We start from the raw sequence: 25,546 nt of genomic DNA on the forward strand, positions 1-25,546 counted from the left end.
ACCTTCTAGAACTAACATACACACACACAGACAAAAGATGTCCTTTCCATCATAGGGGATTGAAATGCAAAAGTAGGAACTCAAGAGATACCTACAGTAACAGGAATGTTTGGTCTTGGAGTACAAAATAAAGTAGGGTAGAAGCTAACTCTCTCTGGCAAAGAAACACACTGGTCATAGAAAACTCCCTCTTCCAACAAAACAAGAGACAATTCTACACATAGACATCATCAGATGGTCAATACTGAAATACTGATTATATTCTTTTCAGACTAAGATGGAGAAGCTCTATACAGTCAGTGAAAACAACACCTGGAGCTGACTGTGGCTCAGATCATGAGCTCCTTACTGCAAAATTCATGCCTAAATTTAAGATAATAGGAGAAACTGTTCAATGATTCTGGTATGACCTAAATCAAATCCTTTATGATTATACAGTAAAGGTGACAAATAAATTCATGTTATTTGATCTGGTCGAGAGAATGCTTGAAAATCGATGGACAGAAATTCGTATGGGACGTGGTGACCAAAACCGAACCCATCCCAAAAAAACAGAAATACAAGTAGCCAAAGCTATTGTCTGAGGAGGCCTTGCAAATATGAAAAAAGAAGAAAAGTGAAATACAAAGCAAAAAAAATGAAGGATATACCCAACTGGATGCAGAGTTCCAAAGTAGAGCAAGGGGAGAGAAGAAAGACTTCTCAAGTGACAAATGCAAAGAAATAGAGGAAAAAAGTAGAATAGGGAAGACTAGAGATCTCTTCAAGAAATTGGAGATACTAAGGGAAAATTTCACTCAAAAATGGGCAAAATAAAGGATAGAATCCACAAGGATCTAATAAAAGCAAAAGAGATTAAGAAGTGGGAGCAAGAATACACAGAACTATACAATAATGACCCAGATAACCACAAGGGTATAGACACTCACCTAGAAACACACATCCTGGAGTGTGAAGTCAAGTGGGCCTTCAGTTGAGTCCAGTTCAGTTGCTCAGTCATGTCCACCTCTTCAGAACCCCAAGGACCACAGCATCCCAGGCCTCTCTGTCCATCACTAACTCCCGGAGTTCACTGAAACTCATCTCCGTTGAGTTGGTGATGCCATCCAACTATCTCATTCTCTGATGTCCCCTTCTCCTCCTGCCTTCAATCTTCCCCAGCATCAGAGTCTTTTCCAGTGAGCCAACTCTTTGCATAAGATGGCCAAAGTACTGGAGTTTCAGCTTCAACATCAATCCTTCCAATGAAAACTCATGACTGATCTCCTTTAAGATGGACTGGCTGGATTTCCTTGCAATCCAAGGGACTCTCAAGAGTCTTCTCAAACACCACAGTTCAAAAGCATCAATTCTTTGGCTCTCAGCTTTCTTTATAGTTCAACTCTCACATCCATACATGACTACTGGAATAACCATAATTTGGACAAGATGGACCTTTGTTGGAACCTGATGGACTCTAAGACCACGTGGGCCTTAGGAAGCTTTACTATGAACAAATCCAGTGGAGATGATTTAATTCCAGCTAATCTATTTAAAACCTTAAAAGGTGATGCTGTTAAAGTGCTACACTCAATATGCCAGCAAGTTTGAAAAAGTCAGCAATGGCTGCAGGACTGGAAAATGTCAGTTTTCATTTCAATCCCAAACAAGGGCAATGCGACCTTGTTCAAACTACCATACAATTGTGCTCCTGTCATATGCCAGCAAAGTAATCTTCAAAATCCTTCATACTAGGCTTTAACAGTACGTGAATCAAAAACTTCTAGATGTACAAGCTCGATTTAGAAAAGGCAGAGGAACCGGAGATCAAATTGCCAACGTCTGTGGATCATAGAAAAAAACAAGGTAGACTCCAGGAAAACATCTACTTCTGCTTCACTGACTATGCTAAATCCTTTGTGTGAATCACGACGAACTATGGAAAATTCTTAAAGAGGTGGAAATACCAGACAACCTCACCTGCCTCCTAAGAAATCTGTATGCAGATCAAGAAGCAACAGTTAGAACTAGACACGGAACAAGGCTCTGTTTCCAAATTGGGAAAGGAATACATCAAGGCTGTATATTGTCACTCTGCTTATTTAACTTATATGCAGAGTACATCAAACAAAATGCCGGGATGGATGAAGCACAAGCTGGAATCAAGATTGCTGTGAGAAATATCAATATCCTCAGATATCCAGGTGACAGCACCATTACTGCAGAAAGCAAATAGAAATAAAGAGCTTCTTAATCAGAGTGTAAGAGGAGAGTGAAAAAGATGGCTTAAAACTCAACATTCAAAAAACTATATGGGCATCTGATCCCATCACTTCATTGTAAATAGGTGGGAAAAAAGTGGAAACTGACAAGTTTTCTTTTCTTCAGCTCCAAAATCATTGTGGATGGTAACTGCAGCCAGGAAATTAAAAGACACTTGCTCCTTGGAAGAAAAGTTATGACAAACCTAGAATATTAAAAAGCATATTAAAGAGCAGAGACATCACTTTTCTGACAAAGGTCTCCACATAGTCAAAACTGTGCTTTATCTAGTAGTCATGTACACATGTGAAGAGTTGAATCATAAAGAAGGTTGAGCAAGGAAGACTTGATGTTTTTGAATTGTGGTGCTGGAGAAGACTCTTGACAGTCCCTTGGACAGCAAGGAGCTTAAACCAGTCAATCCTAAAGGAAATCAACCCTGAATATTCATTGGAAGGACTGATGCTGAAGCATCAATATTTCGGCCACCTGATATGAAGAGCCAACTCATTGGAAAAGACCCTGATGCTGGGAAAGATTGAAGGCAGGAGGAGAAGGGGGTGACAGATAATGCGATGATTGGATGGCATCACTGACTTAATGAACATAAGTTTAAGCAAACTTCAGGAGATAGAGAACAGGGAATACTGATGTACTACAGTCCATGGGGTCCCAAAGAGTTGGACATAACTCAGTTACTGAAAAAAAACATAAAATGTTTTTGCAGTGACTGATATCCTTTGTGGGGGTGGTGGTGGGAGGGCTTCCCTTGTGGTTCAGGTGGTAAAGAATCCACCTGCAGTGTGGGAGACCTGGCTTCAATCCCTGGGTTGGAAAGATTTCCTGGAGAAGGGAAAAGTTACCCACTCCAGTTTTCTGGCATGGAGAATTCCATGGACTGTATAATCCATGGGGTTGGTAATAGACACGACTAAGCAACTTTCCCTTTCATTTTTATTTTCATATCCTTTTTAATCACTAACTTTGATCTTTTGACATTTATTGTTTATGAAAACATGATTTATAAGTCACACACAATTAAAAATTGGGGAAAATATAAGTCCTAAGAATCTGATTCAAGCATTAAGATACATATCAGTTCAGTTCAGTTCAGTCCAGTCACTTGGTCGTGTGTGACTCTTTGTGACCCCATGAATCTCAGCATGCCAGGCCTCCCTGTCCATCAGCAACTCGCAAAGGTCACTCAGACTAACGTCCATTGAGTCCGTGATGCCATCCAGCCATCTCATCCTCTGTTGTCCCCTTCTCCTCCTGCCTCCAGTCCCTCCAAGCAGCAGGGTCTTTTCCAATGAGTCAACTCTTTGCATGAGGTGGCCAAAGTACTGGGGTTTCAGCTTTAGCATCATTCCTTCCAAAGAAATCCCAGGGCTGATCTCCTTCAGAATGGACTGGTTGGATCTCCTTGCAGTCCAAAGGACTCTCAAGAGTCTTCTCCAACACCAAAGTTCAAAAGCATCTACGGATGGCTAACAAACACATGAAAAGATGCTCAACATCACTCATTATTAGAGAAATGCAAATCAAAACCACAATGAGGTACCACTTCACACCAGTCAGAATGGCTGCGATCCAAAAATCTGCAAGCAATAAATGCTGGAGAGGGTGTGGAGAAAAGGGAACCCTCCTACACTGTTGGTGGGAATGCAAACTAGTACAGCCACTATGGAGAACGGTGTGGAGATTCCTTAAAAAATTGCAAATAGAACTACCTTATGACCCAGCAATCCCACTGCTGGGCATACACACCGAGGAAACCAGAATTGAAAGAGACACATGTACCCCAATGTTCATTGCAGCACTGTTTATAATAGCCAGGACATGGAAACAACCTAGATGTCCATCAGCAGATGAATGGATAAGAAAGCTGTGGTACATATACACAATGGAGTATTACTCAGCCGTTAAAAAGAATTCATTTGAATCAGTTCTGATGAGATGGATGAAACTGGAGCCTAATATACAGAGTGAAGTAAGCCAGAAAGAAAAACACCAATACAGTATACTAACACATATATATGGAATTTAGGAAGATGGCAATGACGACCCTGTATGCAAGACAGGGAAAGAGACACAGATGTGTATAACGGACTTTTGGACTCAGAGGGAGAGGGAGAGGGTGGGATGATTTGGGAGAATGACATTCTAACATGTATACTATCATGTGAATTGAATCGCCAGTCTATGTCTGACGCAGGATGCAGCATGCTTGGGGCTGGTGCATGGGGATGACCCAGAAAGTTGTTATGGGGAGGGAGGTGGGAGGGGGGTTCATGTTTGGGAATGCATGTAAGAATTAAAGATTTTAAAATTTAAAAAATAAAAAACTAAAAAAAAAAAAACAAAAAAACAAAAGCATCCATTCTTTGGTGCTCAGCCTTCTTCACAGTACAACTCTCACAACCATACACGACCACTGGAAAAACCATAGCTTTGACTAGATGGACCTTTGTTGGCAAAGAAATGTTTCTGCTTTTGAATATGCTATCTAGGTTGGTCATAAGTTTTCTTCCAAAGACCAAGCGTCCTTTAATTTCATGGCTGCTATCATTATCTGCAGTGATTTTGGAGCGCAAAAAAAAATAATGTGAGCCACTGTTTTCACTGTTTCCCCAACTATTTCCCATGAAGCGATGGGACCAGATGCCATGATCTTCGTTTTCTGAATGTTGAGCTTTAAGCCAACTTTTTCACCATCCTCTTTCACTTTCATCAAGAGGCTCCTTAGTTCCTCTTCACTTTCTGCCATAGGGTGGTGTCATCTGCCTATTTGAGGTTACTGATATTTCTCCTGGCCATCTTGATTCCAGCTGGTGCTTCTTCAAGCCCAGGATTTCTCATGATGTACACTGCATATAAGTTAAATAAGCAGGGTGACAATATATAGCCTTGACATATTCCTTTTCCTATTTGGAACCAGTCTGTTGTTCCATGTCCAGTTCTAACTGTTGCTTCATGACCTGCATATAGGTTTTTCAAGAGGCAGGTTAGGTGGTCTGGTATTCCCATCTCCTTCAGAATTTTCCATAGTTTATTATGATCCACACAGTCAAAGGCTTTGGCATAGTCAATAAAGCAGAAATCTATGTTTTTCTGGAACTCTCTTGCTTTTTCCATGATCCAGTGGATGTTGGCAATTTGATCTCTGGTTCCTCAGCCTTTTCTAAAACCAGCTTGAACATCTGGAAGTTCATGGTTCACATGAACTGAAGCCTGGCTTGGAGAATTTTGAGCATTACTTTACTAGCATGTGAGATGAGTGCAATTGTGTAGTAGTTTGAGCATTCTTTGGCATTGCCTTTCTTTGGGATTGAAATGAAAACTGACCTTTTCCAGTCCTGTGGTCACTGCTGAGTTTTCCAAATTTGCTGGCATATTGAGTGCAGCACTTTCACAGCATCATCTTTCAGGATTTGAAACAGCTCAACTGGAATTCCATCACCTCCACTAGCTTTGTTCATAGTGATGCTTTCTAAGGCCCACTTGACCTCACATTCCAGGATGTCTGGCTCTAGGTGAGTGATCATACCATCGTGAATATCTTAGTTGTGAAAATCTATTTTGTACAGTTCTTCTGTGTACTCTTGCCACCTCTTCTTAATATCGTCTTCTTCTGTTAGGTCTATACCATTTCTGTCCTTTACTGAGCCCATCTTTGCATGAAATGTTCCCTTAATATCTCTAATTTTCTTGAAGAGCTGTTTAGCCTTTCCATAAGATATCTATACCCTCTGAGAATGTTTCTCAACTATTAAGTAATGCATTGGTTTAATATATGATGAGGAATCCATGAAGGCAACTGAAGAAATGTTATAGGATGTGTAAAAATTAAAGAGAAAATAAGAATAGATGAAGAATATCTGAGAATTGAATTAAACTTAAACGGGGTAGGAAAATTTCATGATTATGAAGAAAATGATAAATGATAAATAAAATGATAAATAAAAATTAAAAAAAAGAAAATGATAAAAGTTTCCAACATCTTCAGTGACTGACAGTGAAACATGTACTAGTGACAAAGCAGGGTTGTGTGTCGTGTAACCAGATGATGCAAGATAATTTTTAACTCAAAACTGTACAAATATAATTTTGAGAATATGCCCAGGAACCAGGCAGGACATGACCAGATGGTACTCTGATTGTGCTGAAGGACTCTGAACATGTTCTTTGGTCTCTGCCTGGAGTTATGAAGGCGTAACTCATGTTTTACACCATTTGAAGTGCATAAAAGATTCATAAGGTTCCAGACCTGGCCTGGGGATTAGAATACTCAAGTATAGATAATTAAAATACCCTTAAATTAACATAATAATATTTTATGATAGCCAAATACCTGCCCCTTAGCCACTTAGTTAGCGTACAGTTTCTTCTTCTTCAGATTGGTCTCACTATTTTATGACTACTTATTTTCTCCCTTAGTGCACTAAATTCATGGTCTATGCCATGGTTCTAACTCAGAGCTACAGAGTGGTTAGTGATTTGTAGTAATTCCTCATCTATACACTTCTTAATTTGAGTTGGTTACTTGGTGAAAGTGAGGTGTTTCAGTCATGTCCAACTCTTTACAAGCCACGGAGTGTAGCCTGTCAGGTTCCTCTGTCCATTGAATTCTCTAGGCAAGTATAATGGAATAGGTTTCCGTCCTCTGCTTCAGAGGATTTTTCCAATTCAGGGATGAAACTGGGTTTCCTGAATTGCAGGTAGATTCTTTACCATCTGAGTCACCAGGGAAGCCCAGTTATTTGGTGAAGATTATCTGCAAATACTGTGAGTTGATCCTGAAGGAAGGGATCATATTTACATGTACAAAACAAACCTGAATGTACTACTTAAGCAAAGAGAAGTGTACCTGTAGAAAACAATCTCTCTGAAACTAAGGAGTTAAGGAATTGAATGACTTTTGGAACTCATAATGAGTGAGGATTTTGGCAGATTTTTAAGATAAAATAAAAGGACCGGTTGACATTCAGTGTGAGTACTAGAGCAGAACAAATATCGATTTGGCTAAATTTCAGAAGTTAGAAACACAGCCAAACTGTAACTGAACGTTGATCATGAAACCTCGTCTGTGGTTATTTACCTATGACCAAAGAATAATTAAGAAATTATTTTTAAAATACATTTTTCTTCTTATTTTTGATGTCAGGTTTCTACTTCTTGACAGTGTCTCTTATTTCAAGGTTCATAGTAAGTTCAATATATCTTATTTCAAGGTTCATAATAGGTTCAAAATAATCATATACCCCTGAACAAAAAATCAGGGGAACATTATGATTTTGAAATGAATGCTTCATATCAGAAGCTATCTGAAATCACAGATGAGGAGCCAGGAGACAAACATTCTCCTGTTCACTTTTATGAGTTGTTTCTGTAATATGATAAAATGCCTAATGGATTTATGAAGGGGTGAATATATTTTGAATGTGGGAGAAATATAAATAATCTATGGGTAGAAGATGAACTGCTTGGTTTCACCTGTTTACAAATACTTTAAAATTCCACTTACCAAGAAGTAAAGCCTAATTATCCTTCCCTTGAGGACTTAACTTGGTTACTTGTTTCTAATGAATAGTGTAGAGCAGAACTTATGGTTTGTAATTTAGGAGACTAGGTTATATACCTTTGTGCTTTTCTATCTGACCTCTACTTCAGATTATTTTCTCTGAAGGAAGGCAGCTGCTACATCATGAGTATGCTTAAGTTGCTATGGAGAGGCTTACATAGAATAGGTTTAAGGAGGCTGATGGCCAGCAGTCTGGAAGGAACTGTGAAGATTATCTGCAAAAACTCCTACCAAGAGCCATGTGAGTGAGTCATCTTTTGATGTTCAGATAACCATAACTCCTGCCAAAATCTTAACTACATTCATATAAAATAACTAACCAGAACCTTGCATCTCAGCCACATTCAAGTTCCTGACCCACTGAAACTATCAGATAATAAATGTATGAGAGCCACTAAGTTGTGGGGTAATTTTTATACAGTAATAGATAATTAATATACCAACTCAGACATGAATCTTAGTTGGATTTTCCAAATACCAGCGGAAGAGAAATTAACAGGCTGCTTTATCCTGTGCTCTGAAAAAGACTTACCTGAAGATTTTTTTAAATTTATTTGCATATTTATTTCTTTTAATTTTACTTTATTTTACTTTACAATACTGTATTGGTTTTGCTATACATCAACATGAATCCACCACGGGAGTACACGTGTTCCCAACCTGAACCCCCCCTCCCATCTCCCACCCCATACCATCTCTCTGGGTCATCCCAGTGCACCAGCCCTAAGCATCCTGTATCTTGCATCAAACCTAGACTAGTGATTCATTTCTTATATGATATTATACATGTTTCAATGCCATTCTCCCAAATCATCCCACCCTCTCACTCTCCCACAGAGTCCAAAAGATTGTTCTATACATCTGTGTCTCTTTTACTGTCTCGCACACAGGGTTATCATTACCATCTTTCTAAATTCCATATATATGTGTTAGTATACTGTATTGCTGTTTTTCTTTCTGGCTTACTTCACTGTGTATAATAGGCTCCAGTTTCATCCACCTCATTAGAACTGATTCAAATGTATTCTTTTTAATGGCTGAATAATATTCCATTGTGTATATGTACCACAGCTTTCTTATACATTCATCTGTTGATGGACATCTAAGTTGCTTCCATGTCCTGGCTATTATAAACAGTGCTACTATGAACATTGGGGTACACGTGTCTCTTTCGATTCTGGTTTCCTCGGTGTGTATGCCCAGCAGTGGGATTGCTGGGTCATAAGGCAGTTCTATTTCCAGTTTTATTAGGAATCTCCACATTGTGCATATTTGCATATGTAAAGTCAGGTATGCTTTGTTTTTATCATTTGTCTTACATATCTTGAGAAATATCCGTAATTCTTACTGACTGATTCATTTGTTGGGAAGAAGATTTAAGAGGGAGGGGACATATGTATACCTATGGTGGTATCCTGTTGATGTATGTCAAAAACTATCACAATATTGCAAAGTAATCATCCTCCAATTAGAAAGTTAAATTAAATTTTAAAAAAAAGAAGTGAGAAATTTTACAGAGATAAAGAGTTTTGAGGAAAGGAACATACTGAAAAAAAGTTTGCAAATATTAAGCATAGATAAATCCTACAGAATGTTATTACATCACAGTGAAGTGTGTTTGTGCAATTATAGTAAAATAAAGTTCAATAAACAAACAGACAAAAAAATCAAATATTTATTTGAACACTTTTCAAAGATTAAAAAATACAAGAAAGTACTCATTTGTATAAATATATGAAAGTAAACTTTCCTTGGTGGAGCTAACCACACATAAATTTTAAGAAGACATACAGTTCACAAAAGGGTGCGAATAACCCACCTCTCAATTTATGCATCAAAAATGTTTTCTCTGACATAGAGATAAAAATTGATCTGGACATTTTGGTTTCTTTGATTTTGATTTTCTTTAATATCAATATTCCTTGAATGTTTTTGCACTCAGCACCATATCAGAATCGAGATGTATAACAAAATTCTGAGAATATAATGTCTTTTGTCCAAAGGTTAGCTCTGAAAATACTAAAAAGAAATTGTAGATTACTTAAGACTTTTCATTTAGAACAACTTTAGTTTGATAAATGTTATATCTTTATTGTGAATAAGTTAATTTTCATTCCATAAAGTTTATTTTTGTGATGTATAGATTCAAATATTTATTTAAAAAGTTATTATTTGAGCAGAGGATTTGTTACTGACTGAAAAGATAATTTTCAAGTTCAATTATGCGATATCGATGCACTTAGGATTATCGAGTTCTTGATGTAAAGATACATATGTAATCTACAGTTTAAGACTCCCTGGAATAGGTATTTTCCATATAGATTTATGACTGCTGAGCAGCAACTGGAAAGCCAATGATCTTTTTACCATCACAGAAAATAAATTCAACCAAGGACAAGGACTAGTCAACCATGAAATTGTGCACTTAAGCAGACTTCACACTGACAACAGAAATGCTGAAGGGAATTTATATATACTTGCTAGGATCTCAGCTGCTGAGTGTTATTCTGCAAACTCTTTTCTATGATCCATTTGTAATGAAAACAGCACTATATCCATTTGTTATTTCAGTGTCTATCCTCAAGACTTAGATACTGATCAAAGATAGTTACTTCAAATTTAAAAAGGCAATAACTCATATTTTCACTTCAGTTTCTCCAAGAAATATCTTTTTGATTGATCAAGAATAGCTAAATATTGAGAAATAACCTAGTAGATAAAGATCATGTCATAAATATCTATATTTAAAATATTAATTATGCATATTGATTACTTAAAGGTAATCCTCAGAAACAAAGAGCAAAGACCTGATTACTATCCCCATTTTCATAGGTCAAGAAACTAAGGCTAAGATGTTAACTAAATTGTCCAGCGTCATACTTTTGAACCCATTCAGTCTTTCTTTCAAGTTCATGTTCTTGAACGCTGGGCAATTTGATATGACCTCTGAATATTATATATACATATTCAATTACAATAAAATATCCATCAATGTCAACATTTAAACACTTTAAAATACAGCTTAAGAATATTTCTTATTTTATGTGTAACATATACAATAATTATAATAGTGTTATAATTATTAACACTGTATTCAGGTCAAGAATACAACAGTTAGAACTGGACATGAACCAACAGACTGGTTCCAAATCGGGAAAGGAGTATGTCAAGGCTGTATATTGTCACCCTGCTTATTTAAATTATATGCAGAGTACATCATGCAAAATGCTGGGCTGAATGAAGCACAAGCTTGAATCAAGAATGCTGGGAGAAATATCAGTAACCTCAGATTGGCACATCACACCACCTTTATGGCAGAAAGCAAAGAACTAAAGAGCTTCTTGATGAAAGTGAAAGAGGAGAGTGGAAAAGTTGGCTTAAACCTCAACATTCAGAAAACTAAGGTCATGGCATCTGGTCCTATCACTTTATGGCAAATAGATGGGGAAACAATGGAAATAGTACCTGACTTTATTTTTTTTGTACTCTAAAACCACTGCAATGGTGACTGCAGCCATGAAATTGAAAGACGCTTGCTCCTTGGAAGAAAAGTTATGACAAACCTAGACAACATATTAAAAAGCAGAGACATTACTTTGCCGACAAAGGTCCGTCTAGTTAAGGCTATGGTTTTTACAGTACTCATGCATGGATGTAAGATTTGGACTATAAAAAAAGCTGAGCACCAAAGAATTGATGCTTTTGAACTGTGGTGTTGGAGAAGACTCTTCAGAGTCCCTTGGACTGTAAGGAGATCCAGCTAACCCATCCTAAAGCAAACCAGTCCTGAATATTCATTGGAAAGACTGTTGCTGAAGGTGAAGCTCCAATACTTTGGCCAGCTGATGCAAAGAACTGACTCATTGGAAAAGACCCTGATGCTGGGAAATATTGAAGGCAGGAGGAGAAGTGGATGACAGAGAATGAAATGGTTGGATGGCCTCACCAACGCGATGGACATGAGTTTGAGCAAGCTCTGGGAGCTGGTGATGGACAGGAAAGCCTGGCATGCTGCAGTCCATAGGGTCGCAAAATGATGTAATATAAATATTATATCATTCATTGTGGTGGCTTTGTGGTAAAGAATCTGCCTGCCAATGCAAGAGACCCAGGTTCAGTCCCCGAGTCAGGAAGATCCCCTGGAGGAGGAAACAACTCATTCCAGTATTCTTGCCTAGGAAATCCCATGGACAGAGGAGCCTGGTGGGTTACAGTCCATAGGGTCCCTAAAGAGTCAGATCTGTCTTAACAACTAAGCAACAACAACAACACACCAGGAACTAGCCTGAGGGTCTCACAAAAATTATTCAAAAATCTTCCCAATAGTGCTCCATACTTATTTTACACATGAGGCAATAATCTAAAGCAGATTGTGCAACGTCTCTAAATCCTATTACTGATTTATCACAGATTCAGTACTGACACACATCTGTTTAAAGGACATTAATAAAAAAAACTAAACTTTAATTTATGGATTTCTTATATATTACTGAAAATAACTTTAGGCCAATATTGATGTTTATAGATTTCTCTATATCTATATAAATAAATTGTCTATATCTGATTTATCTGAAATTAAGCAGTATGCAGCAACTAGGTATTAAAACCCTACTTTATATGCCTGAAAGGTTAGGGAACAATGTGATGAATAAAAACATAAGATAATAACAATTAATAATTATTTGATATTTTTATATACATTTTACTGTTCTTTTTAAACATTTTGAGTATTTCGTTAGATAGATTTTTTATCTCATTTAGGAGCATACTATGCAACAGAACAAAAATTGCACACAGTAATGTAATAAATAAAAACTATCTGTGACACAATATGCTAAAAAAACATAATTAGCCTGAGATTATATTATCTATTGTGGATGCAGAGTTCACCTTTAATGATCATATTTAATATCCTAAGACTGTACCAGAATTAAGAATAAATATTTTCTTTTGACTTATAGCTATTTATCACATTACTGTTGAATATAAGTATTGTATTATATTGATGTAGCTTTCTTAATTTATCGTGTAAAAATTAAGATTTAGAGTTGAAGAAATTTCAATAAAGTGAATATGCATGGTTCTTAAAACAGATATGAAATCAAAATGAAATGTTTAGCTTTTATTTTAAAAATTATCATGGATTTTTATTCTTGATACTGAAGGTTGCCTTGGCAATTTTTGTCATCCGGTAACCAAAATATTCATTGAACAACATTTATAATTAATCAATAAAGTATTTAAGACATTATATTGCAAAAATTTAAAGCATCAGGCAAAGTTGTACATAGGAAGAAAAAAAGTAATAGCTATTGTTTACTAAATATGCTTCTTTAGATATTGATGTAAAAAGGATAGAGAAATATAGGTGAAATGCAAGATGGGATGGAAATAGCCAGCATGAAAAGATATATTTGCATTTATACTTTGCTTTCTACAAACAAATATACCTCATCAAAATGATATATTTCAAAAGTTGCTTTCTTTGAAATTTTCAAGTCACTTTTCATTTTACCTTAGATGAACATTATATAGTGTATAAACTATTAGATAAAATTTTTAAGGAAAAAATAAGCAGCAAAAATTAGCCCTTGTTGACTTACAAATTTATACAGTAACTGAAAGCATTATATTAGGTACAGAAATATCAGTTTTTTTGAAACTGATCCTTATCAATTTCAGTTGTATGAAAACTAATCCTTATCAATTTAACAAAAAATATGGTATTTCCAACATATTTAAGACTTTGGGGTACAACATATATTTATCTTTTTAAAGCAAGATCAGTTCAGTTCAGTCACTCTGTCATGTCCGACTCTTTGCAACCCCATGAATCGCAGCATGCTAGGCTTTCCTGTCCCATCACCAACTACCTGAGTTCACCCAGATTCACGTCCATCGAGTCAGTGATGCCATCCAGCCATCTCATCCTCTGTCGTCACTGACTCCTCCTGCCCCCAATCCCTCTCAGCATCAAAATCTTTTCCAATGAGTCAACTTTTCGCATGAGGTGGCCAAAGAACTGGAGTTTCAGCTTTAGCATCATTCCTTCCAAAGAAATCCCAGGGTTGATCTCCTTCAGAATGGACTGGTTGGATCTCCTTGCAGTCCAAGGGACTCTCAAGAGTCTTCTCCAACACCACAGTTCAAAAGCATCAATTCTTTGGTGCTCAGCCTTCTTCACAGTCCAACTCTCACATCCATACATGACTACTGGACTAGACGGATCTTAGTCGGCAAAGTACTGTCTCTGCTTTTGAATATGCCATCTAGGTTGGTCATAACTTTTCTTCCAAGGAGTAAGTGTCCTTTAATTTCATGGCTACAGTCACCATCTGCAGTGATGTTAGAGCCCCCCAAAAATAAAATCTGACACTGTTTCCACTGTTTCCCCATCTATTTCCTGTGAAGTGATGGGACTGGATGCCATGATCTTCATTTCCTAAATGTTGAGCTTTAAGCCAACTTTTTCACTCTCCTCTTTCACTTTCATCAAGAGGCTTTTGAGTTCCTGTTCACTTTCTGCCATAAGGGTGGTGTCATCTGTGTATCTGAGGTTCTTGATATTTCTCCTGGCAATCTTGATTCCAGCATGTGTTTCTTCCAGTCCAGTGTTTCTCATGTTGTACTCTGCATAAAAGTTAAATAAGCAGGGTGACAATATACAGCCTTGATGTACTCCTTTTCCTATTTGGAACCAGTCTGTTGTTCCACATCCAGTTCTAACTGCTGCTTCCTGACCTGCATACAGATTTCTCAAGAGGCAGGTCAGGTGGTCTGGGATTCCCATCTCTTTAAGAATTTTCCACAGTTTATTGTGATCCACACAGTCAAAGGCTTTGGATAGTCAACAAAGCAGAAATAGAGGTTTTTCTGGAACTCTCTTGCTTTTTCCATGATCCAGCGGATGTTGGCATTTTGATCTCTGGTTCCTCTGCCTTTTCTTAAACCAGCTTGAACATCTGGAAGTTTATGGCTCACGTGAACTGAAGCCTGGCTTGGAGAATTTTGAGTATTACTTTACTAGCGTGTGAGATGAGTGCAATTGTGTGGTAGTTTGAACATTCTTTGGCATTGCCTTTCTTTGGGATTGGAATGAAAACTGACATTTTCCAGTCCTGTGGCTGCTGCTGAGTTTTCCAAATTTGCTGGCATATTGAGTGCAGCACTTTCACAGCATCATCTTTCAAGATTTGAAACAGCTCAACTGGAATTCCATCACCTCCACTAGCTTTGTTCGTAGTGATGCTTTCTAAGGCCCACTTGACTTCACATTCCAGGATGTCTGGCTCTAAATGAGTGATCACACCATTGTGAATATCTTGGTAGTGAAGATATTTTTTGTACATTTTTTCTGTGTATTATTGCCGCCTCTTCTTAATATCTTCTCCTTCTGTTAGGTCCATACCATTTCTGTCCTTTATCAAGCCCATCTTTGCATGAAATGTTCCCCTGGTATCTCCAATTTTCTTGAAGAGATCTCTAGTCTTTCTCATTCTGTTGTTTTCCTCTATTTCTTTGCATTCATCACTGAAGAAGGCTGTCTTATCTCTTCTTGCTTTTCTCTGGAACTCTGCATTCAGATGCTTATATCTTTGCTTTTCTCCTTGGCTTTTTGCCTCTCTTTTCACAGATATTTGTAAGGCCTCCTCAGACAACCATTTTGCTTTCTTGTATTTCTTTTCCATGGGGATGCTCTTGATTCCTGTCTCCTGTACAATGTCACAAACCTCATTCCATAGTTCATCAGACACATTATCTATCAGATCTAGTCCCTTAAGTCTATTTCTCACTTCCACTGTATAATCATAAGGGATTTGATTTAGATCATACCTGAATGGTCTAGCGATTTTCCCTACTTTCTTCAATTTGAGTCTGAATTTGGTAATAAGGAGTTCGTGATCTGAGCCACACTCAGCTCCTCGTCTTGTTTTTGTTGACTGTATAGAGCTTCTCCATCTTTGGCTGCAAAGAATATAATCAATCTGATTTCAGTGTTGACCATCTGGTGAGGACTCTGTAGCGTCTTCTCTTGTGTTGTTGGAAGAGGGTGTTTGCTATGACCAGTGCAATTTCTTGGCAAAACTCTATTAGTCTTTGCCCTGCTTCATTCCTCATTCCAAGGCCAACTTTGCCTGTTACTCCAGGTGTTTCTTGACTTCCTACTTTTGCATTCCAGTCCCCTATAATGAAAAGGACATCTTTTCGGAGTGTTAGTTCTAAAAGGTCTTGTATGTCTTCATAGAACCGTTCAACTTCAGCTTCTTCAGCGTTACTTGTTGGGGCATAGACTTGGATTACCGTGATATTTAGTGGTTTGCCTTGGAGACGAACAAAGACTATTCTGTCATTTTTGAGATTGCATCCAAGTATCGCATTTCAGACTCTTCTGTTGACCAGAAAATAGTTAATCACTTCTAAACAGAGAAAATGGATTTTCATTCAGTCCTTTGTCTTTTTTTGACAAAAGTTTACTTGAACATCCAGAAATCATATAAGTGAACCAAAAATGCTTAACCTCAAACATGAACTTTGACACAGGAATACTTTTTCTGGAGTTGTCATTAGAGACAGTGTCTGCATTGAGCAATAACAGAAATTTCAAGCACCAGAAGTGGCAGAAGCAGGGAAACTCTTCAGACTCTCTGGGTCACTCTATCTACATAGGCTTCCACAATTGCCTGAGGCAGTAGTATATTATATTGTATGATCACTTATTATAGGAATAGAAGAGTTCAGTTCAGTTCAGTCGCTCAGTTGTGTCTGACTCTTTGCAACCCCATGAAATGCAGCACACTAGGCCTCCCTGTCCATCACTAACTCCCAGAGTTCACTCAGATTCATGTCCATCTAGTCAGTGATGCCATCCAGCCATCTCATCCTCTGTCATCCCCTTCTCCTCCTGCTCCCAATCCCTCCCAGCATCAGAGTCTTTAATAGAAGAGTTGCTGAACCTCAAATGGACCATGCTTGATTTCCCACACCAGCAACAAAAGGGAAGCAAACAGAACCAGTCTTTTGAAATCAGAAAATCATTTTGTGTAAATAGTGCAATTATGGTGAAAGGAGGTACAGAAATCTGTGAGAGAAAAGCTGGTTTTCCTCATTTTCTTGAACAGTAGAACTTTTGTTCTCACTTTGGCATGATAATGGCTGGTTCAAAGACCAAAACTGAAAAATAATAACTCATGTACTCATGTATATAGATGAAATTGAAAATTGAATGTGTTTGTAAAATATACATTAGCCTATACACATATGCACAGTAATTTTTATATTGACAATTACAGCTTAGTATTTCTGTTATAAAATGTTTGTTCTTTTAATGTTTTAGAACTGTTTTCATCAGCTTCTCTATTTTGGTCATCTTAATTAGAGAAACTGTCTCAGATTATAGAAGCAGAGGACCAAATGGATAAACCATTACTTTTTAATGGAGAAGATACTTCACTTTAAGTGCAAAAGCATTTTCATTATCTGGTTGTGTTTGTGTGCATGCAATCAGATAAAAATTTCAGATGTATTGCAATGGCAAATTTCAAAAGGCATATGCATCCATGATAAATAAAATATATCTATACTTTTCAGCAGATGGCCCTATAATTTATATACCAATCCTTTAATTCCCTTGCATTTTGATGATTCATTTTGCATCATAAGAAATATTATACTAATCTCTGATTATAATACTGTTGTTACCAAAATCCTCTCTTTCTCAATCAATCACTTTTATTCATCACTGAAAATTTGACAGAAGCTGAAAATTTCTGTAGGGCTTAGGACTGATGTAATCAGATGTTTTTGATTAAACATCCATATACTTTTCTGTATAGTCAGCCTCACACAGTTCCCTTTTTTCTTATGTCTTACCTTCATTCTCTGAAACGAAGTTTCCATTATTGGTTTATTTCACAAGCTCAAATGCTCTGTCATTTGGACACCTTCCAATAAAGCAATTCCTTCATTTTGTCTGTGAGGATTGCCTTCAATGATTCCCTTACTGACTTACAGCTCTCTTAGAATAATATAAACTTTGTTGAAGTCTTCAGAAGTAAATGAAATTCTTTTTTCTGTGATTTTTTTTCCTACCAGGAAATAAGACCAATAAAATGGTTGGTATGCTTCTAGCTTATTCATGGGCATTGAAACTAATTGTTTTTCATCTTTATTCAAACATCTTGGGGCAACGATGTTTGGTTACACTTTTCTCCCAAATCTGGATCACTAGCCTGTGCTTATTTAAAGAATTGTTCACCTAGCACTCAAATTCTTTTCACCAACCAATCACTATTCATGCGGATAAAACATTTAAAAGTCTAACATTAACTATTTATTAATTATATATATATATTTTTTACTCTCTATAACTTTATAGTGATTCATTCAGCTTGTAGCATATATCAGTAATATTTTCCTTTTTATTGCTAACATTCCATGGTCTTTATGACAACATAAATTAAAAAAAATTATTTTCCTCTCTAATCAATTCAACTGATCATTGTTAACACACAGCCTTTTTCATATTTTTACCAACTCCAAACTCTTAAGTTTTAATATTCTTCCTTTTCATCATTTTCTCCTATTCATCAACCTTATCCCACCTTTTCCCTAGTCTCACAAAAGTTATTTGGTTCACTGACAATCTTCATTCTCCTAGGGACATGAATGTGTCTCTTCAACTAGTTTTCCACACTTTAAATGACCTTTTCCAAGAACACTTATTTTTTCCTGCCCTGTTTAGCATGCAAAGCCTGCTTAGTCCTGCCCCTAGGCACACTCCTAAGTAAAGTCCTTACCTTGACTCCCTTTATAATCCTTGCACATTTTTTGCCAGTTATTTACATTCCTCACAAAAACAGTTCCAAGCTTGCATTGATTTCACTGCACTTATCAAATGACATTACCTTCTATTTCACAGTGAAAATGATATTCATTATATAAGATGCCTGTCAAATCCTGTGAAATTCCCTGCAAATTTAAATAGAATATGAGCAATCCAATCTGTGCTCTCTCTCCAGTCATCACCTCTAGAAACTTACATCAACTCCTTTTCACTTTGCCAGTGCTTTCTTTTCTTTTAATTCTGTCTCTCCATTATTGTGTTAAGAATTAAACTTTCAAATCTACATTAGTAAGTAGGAATGCAAATATTCAGAGTTAATTACTGAGAGAATGTGACCTGCTAGGTTGGATCTGAGTGAAATCTAATTGATGCATTAAAAAATATCACTAACTGGGTGACAACCTGAAGTTTAGGAATGATTGGTTACCCCTGGCCTGGAAGAAAAGTAAAAGGTAATTATCAGGCATAATCATTAGCAATGTTTAACGAAGAGTTGCAAGTATTCTAACCCATCTGCAAGGCCATCTACTACTTTAAGCCCTTCTAATTACAACATGATGACTTCAGATAAGGAATCAAGGAGAAAGCGCAATACACATGCTGACCAAAAAAAAAAAAAAAAAAAAAAGTGTTATTCATGTAACATACTTTTCATTTTAATTTAACACATTAGCATCCCATAACCTATATGAATGAGACGCCTAATTCCATCCAGTGTGATATGGATCATAATATCCAGTGTGATATCACACTGGTATGGATCCAAGGTTCATTTCCTGGGCTAGTGATACTAATAGTGAGTTATGCGAAAATCAGATCAAACTCGGGTTCCAAGACCACATACACTTTTAGAACTTCAAGAAGTTGAATTTATATTCTTTACTCTTGAATTTACAAATGCTTATCCATACTTACTATTTTCAAGGAAATGTGATAAATGCTGTAAATATTATGAATATATAATTCCTTATATCAATTAGTATTGGGTGCATTGAATTGCTGTATGTCCTATTGATAAAGATGTCCTTTACATTATAGGGGACTGGAATGCAAAAGTAGGAAGTCAAGAAACACCGGGAGAAACAGGCATATTTGGTGTTGGAATGCAGAATGAAGCAGGGCAAAGACTCATAGAGTTTTGCCAAGAAATTGCACTGGTCATAGCAAACACCCTCTTCCAACAACACAAGAGAAGACCCTACACATGGACATCACCAGATGGTGAACACCGAAATCAGATTGATTATATTCTTTGCAGCCAAAAATGGAGAAGCTCTATACAGTCAACAAAAACAAGACCAGGAGCTGAGTGTGGCTCAGATCACGAACTCCTTATTACCAAATTCAGACTCAAATTGAAGAAAGTAGGGAAAACCACTAGACCATTCCGATATGACCTAAATCAAATCCCTTATGATTATACAGTAGAAGTGAGAAATAGTTTTAAGGGCCTAGATCTGATAGATAGAGTGCCTGATGAACTATGGAATGAGGTTCATGACATTGTTCAGGAGACAGGGATCAAGAGCATCCCATGGAAAAGAAATGCAAAAAAGCAACATGGCTGTCTGGGGAGGCCTTACAAATAGCTGTGAAAAGAAGAGAAGTGAAAAGCAAAGGAGAAAAGCAAAGATATAAGCATCTAAATGCAGAGTTCCAGAGAAAAGAAGGAAGAGATAAGACAGCCTTCTTCAGTGATGAATGCAAAGAAATAGAGGAAAAAAACAGAATGGGAATGACTAGAGATGTCTTCAAGAAAATTAGAGATATCAAGGGAACATTTCATGCAAAGATGGGCTTGATAAAGGACAGAAATGGCATGGACCAAACAGAAGGAGAGATATTAAGAAGAGGTGGCAAGAATACACAGAAGAAATGTACAAAAAAAATCTTCATGACGCAGATAATCATGATGGTGTGTTCACTAATCTAGAGCCAGACATCCAGAAATGTGAGGTCAAGTGGGCTTTAGAAAGCATCACTACGAACAAAGCTAGTGGAGGTGATGGAATTCCAGTTGAGCTGTTTCAAATCCTGAAAAATGATGCTGTGAAAGTGCTGCACTCAATATGCCAGCAAATTTGGAAAACTCAGCAGCAGCCACAGGACTGGAAAAAGTCAGTTTTCATTCCAATCCCAAAGAAAGGCAATGCCAAAGAATGTTCAAACTACCGCACAATTGCACTCATCTCACATGCTACTAAAGTAATGCTCAAAATTCTCCAAGCCAGGCTTCAGCAATACATAAACAGTGAACTCCCTGATGTTCAAGCTGGTTTTAGAAAAGGCAGAGGAACCAGAGGTCAAATTGCCAACATCCTCTGGGTCATGGAAAAAGCAAGAGAGTTCCAGAAATACATCTATTTCTGCTTTATTGACTATGCCAAAGCCTTTGACTGTGTGGATCACAAGAAACTGTGGAAAATTCTGAAAGAGATGGGAATACCAGACCACCTGACCTGCCTCTTGAGAAATCTGCATGCAGGTCAGGAAGCAACAGTTAGAACTGGACATGGAACAACAGACTGGTTCCAAATAGAAAAAGGGGTATGTCAAGGCTGTATATTGTCACTCTGTTTATTTAACTTCTATGCAGAGTACATCATGAGAAACGCTGGGCTGGAAGAAGCACAAGCTGGAATCAAGAGTGCTGGGAGAAATATCAAGAACCTCAGATATGCAGATGACACTACCCTTATGGCAGAAAGTGAAGAGGAGCTAAAAAGCCTCTTGATGAAAGTGAAAGAGGAGAGTGAAAAAGTTGGTTAAAGCTCAACATTCAGAAAACGAAGATCATGACATCCAGTCCCTGCACTTCATGGGAAGTAGTTGGGGAAACGGTGGAAACAGTGTCAGACTTTATTTTTTCGGGCTCTAACATCACTGCAGATGGTGACTGCAGCCATGAAATTAAAAGATGCTTACTCCTTGGAAGAAAAGTTATGAGCAACCTTGATAGCATATTCAAAAGCAGAGACATTACTTTGCCGACTAACGTCCGTCTAGTCAAGGCTATGGTTTTTCCTGTGGTCATGTATGGATGTGAGTGTTGGACTGTGAAGAAGGCTGAGCACCAAAGAACTGATGTTTTTAACTGTGGTGTTGGAGAAGACTCTTGAGAGTCCCTTGGACTGCAAGGAGATCCAACCAGTCCATTCTGAAGGAGATCAACCCTGGGATTTCTTTGGAAGGAATGATGCTGAAACTGAAACTCCAGTACTTTGACCACCTCATGTGAAGAGTTGACTCATTGGAAAAGACTCTGATGCTGGGAGAGATTGGAGACAGGAGGAGAAAGGGACGACAGTGGATGAGATGGCTGGATGGCATCACGGACTCGATGGACGTGAGTCTGAGTGAACTCCAGGAGTTGGTGATGGGCGGGGAGGCCTGGCATGCTGTGATTCATGGGGTCACAAAGAGTCGGACATGACTGAGCATTTGAACAGTACTGAACTGAAAGATTCTGGGAGGACAACATCTGCTGAATTTGCAAATCTCTAGCACATTAGCCTGGAAAATCCCATGGACAGACAGCCTGGTAGGCTGCAGTCCATGGTTCGCGAAGAGTCGGACCGGACTGAGCGACTTCACTTTCGCTTTTCACTTTCACGCATTGAAGAAGGAAATGGCAACCCACTCCATCTTGCCTGGAGAATCCCAGGGACAGGAGAGCCTGGTGGGCTGCCGCCTATGGGGTCGCACAGACTCAGACACGACTGAAGCGACTTAGCAGCAGCAGCATATTGTAAAAATTATTTATTTTTCATGTATTAGAAACTCTAAGTTTTGACATTACTAACAGATGCCTATAATGCATAATAAATATGTAAAACATATAATCTTAAAAGCATTTTTAATCTTAATGTTTAAGATCAGAGGTTAAAAAACTAAAAAAAAAGAATTATTTTCTTTCATGTTTGATTGTTGAATAAAATGTTCTAAAAACAGTTTTCAACTTCACAAAATAATGGTTTCGTAAACTCATAATAAAGTTTGAAATAATATTAATACTAACTTTGATGGTGGCAATTAAAAGAAATATACATGATATGGCAACTGTGTATGTTTTTGTGGCCGGGTTTTATTTACTATTTGCATGAAAACAGTAGGTTTACTTTTTATAATCCTCTTCTAGTAAAATCATAAAATTTATTTATACTTATAATACAGATAACATAGATGATCACTGACTGGTTTTACTTTTTAAATTTCAAACAGAATGTTTTTTAAAAAGCAACATACAAATTTTGGATCATGAAAAGAAAATATGAAAACCTTTAGACAAGCTGTTAGCTAACATTTGAAAATCAAATTAAACAGGTTTACAATATAATGCAGCAGATGGAAAAAATGTGATCACCCTGGGAATAAATTTTCTTTATTTATCAATTTAACTTAGGCCTCCTTATGTGCCTCTCATAAAGTAAGATTTTTATCCCCATAGCATGATTCATATTGCCATGAAATAATACTTTCAAATATTTTCTGATTATATCTGCTCTAAATGAAGGATAAGGGAAAGTGAATATAAGGTAAACATATATAATACTGTTTATTTTAGGTAGGTATGAAATAGATGTTTACAAAATGGCACATCTAGAAAAATTCACATTAGTTGTACAATCATAGACTTTGCCCTCAAATGTATACGGTTCTGATTCAAATGAGGCAAAATTTATGGAAACTGGTGTTATTAACGCATTTAAAAAAGCTAAGTGGTGCTTTTTAAAGGAATCAGAGGCAGTAGACATGTGAAGCATATAAACCAAAAAAAGATACTATGTTAACATATTCCATAGGTGAGCTAAATTAACTCAGCAAAGTGAGATAAATAAAGAAATGTATAAGCAACTTTCCCAGATAGTGTATTCTGTAAAAACATCCTAAAATGAAATACTTTTTTCTAAAAAAAAAAAATACTTATTGGGAATAAATATAATGCTGACAAACTCTTCACTGAATAAATCTGAAATGTGTAAATGAAGAGATACAATGAAAAGAAACTGAAAATATTAATTACAGCAAATCTAGAAAAGGTATTATTGTCACAGAAGAAGAGAACAAAATATTCAATTATGGACTCACAAATTTATTCAAATATAAAGATGAAATGTGGAAAAAATGACATTCAAATATTAAAGTGTTCTTCCTCTCAATTTTTACTTGCATTGAACTGAAGGACATGGCAGCAGAATGAAAGAAATAGCAGATTCTGTAGTGAAGACTGCATTTGTCAACCCGTTGAAACGGGTAACGGCCAATTGGATGATACCATACTCTCTGTGCATGTGCTAACTTGCTTCAGTCACGTTCTTCTCTTTGTGGTCCTATAGATTGTAGCCTGCCAGGACTCTCTGTACGTGGGGATTCTCTAGGCAAAAATACTGAAGTGGGTTGCCACACCCCACTCCAGGGGATCTTCCTAAACGAGGGATTGAACCCACTGTCTCTTTTGTCTCTTGTATTGGCAGATGGGTTCTTTACCACTAGTGCCACCTGGGAAGCCCACACCACAGAGAGCAAAATTACAATACTGGTAACTGCAAATACTTATATTGCCTTTGGATTTTAAAGTTCCTTTAAGTGCATAAGTAGAATGGCTACAGATGCATTTATTATGAAATATAGAATTTTATCAGGACTAGCAGTTAAAGAATTATTTCCTGACTATATGGACAGTCAAAGAAGTCTGTGTCCAGCCAGCATCAACATTACCTGGGAGCTTATCTGAACATGGAATCTCAGACCCCACCATAGGCCTATAAAGTTTGCCTTTGAACAAGATCTCTAGGTGATTTATATACAAATTGCAATTTAAAACATGCTGATCCAATACATATAAATTATGCTTGGCAGATGAACAGGTTGCAAATAGTTACATTTATAATGACAGAATGAAAAAAGTTACCTAATTCAGAATAAATACAAATAAAAAACATGTTAGCATTTTATCCCCAATGTGTTCATATCATTTTACTGGGGAAAAAAATAAGATTCTTATCAGAATGTGGATTACAAAAATTACTTTATGCAATTTATCTAGAACTTGTAATGATATGAAATGTTTGAGGTTTTGAGATTTCATTCAAAATTCTAAAAATGACCAAACATAAACACTGCAATATCTAGGCAGTTTCACTAAATTTTGTATAGGCCCAAGATAAAGAATGTTATGATTTTGTGACTAAAATATGAGTTTTTTCAGAAATAGCAAATTCAAGAAGACAAATAAATGGTATTTTATGGAAAATCTATCTGATGAGAGAAGGATATTGAATTAATTACACCTTTCTAGCGGATATTGAGACTTCCTTTCCTTTCCTTTCTACAGTAAGATGTTGTGCACTCCAATTGCCAAAGAAATAATGGAGCAAATCAGTGTTGATAAAATGTTTCACATCGTATATATTTTTCCTATATAACAAATATAAAAAAGGAATTTGGGGGTAAGTAATATAGCAAGATGTTATATTTAAAAAATGTATATTTTTGAAAGACTCAAAAGATTTACTCTAACTAAGACACTTTGCATCTAATTACACAGTGTAAAGACAAAGTTCAAGAAAAAATCTAAATCTTGAAATAAAGAAATAAAGTGTTAGTTGCTCATTTAACTCAGTTCAGTTGCTCAGTCACGTCTGACTCTTTGTGACCCTATGGATTGCAGCATGCCAGTCTTCCCTGTCCATCACCAATTTCCAGAGCATACTCAAACTCATATCCATTGAGTCAGTGATGCCATCCAACCATCTCATAATCTGTTGTCCCCTTCTCCTCCTGCCTTCAATCTTTCCCTGCATCAGGGTCTTTTCCAATGAGTCAGTTCTTCCCATCAGGTAGGTGGCCAAAGTACTGAAGCTTCAGCTTAAGCATCAGTT

This window comes from Ovis canadensis, chromosome 16, assembly GCF_042477335.2.
Source record: "Ovis canadensis isolate MfBH-ARS-UI-01 breed Bighorn chromosome 16, ARS-UI_OviCan_v2, whole genome shotgun sequence".
NCBI classification, from domain to species: domain Eukaryota; kingdom Metazoa; phylum Chordata; class Mammalia; order Artiodactyla; family Bovidae; genus Ovis; species Ovis canadensis.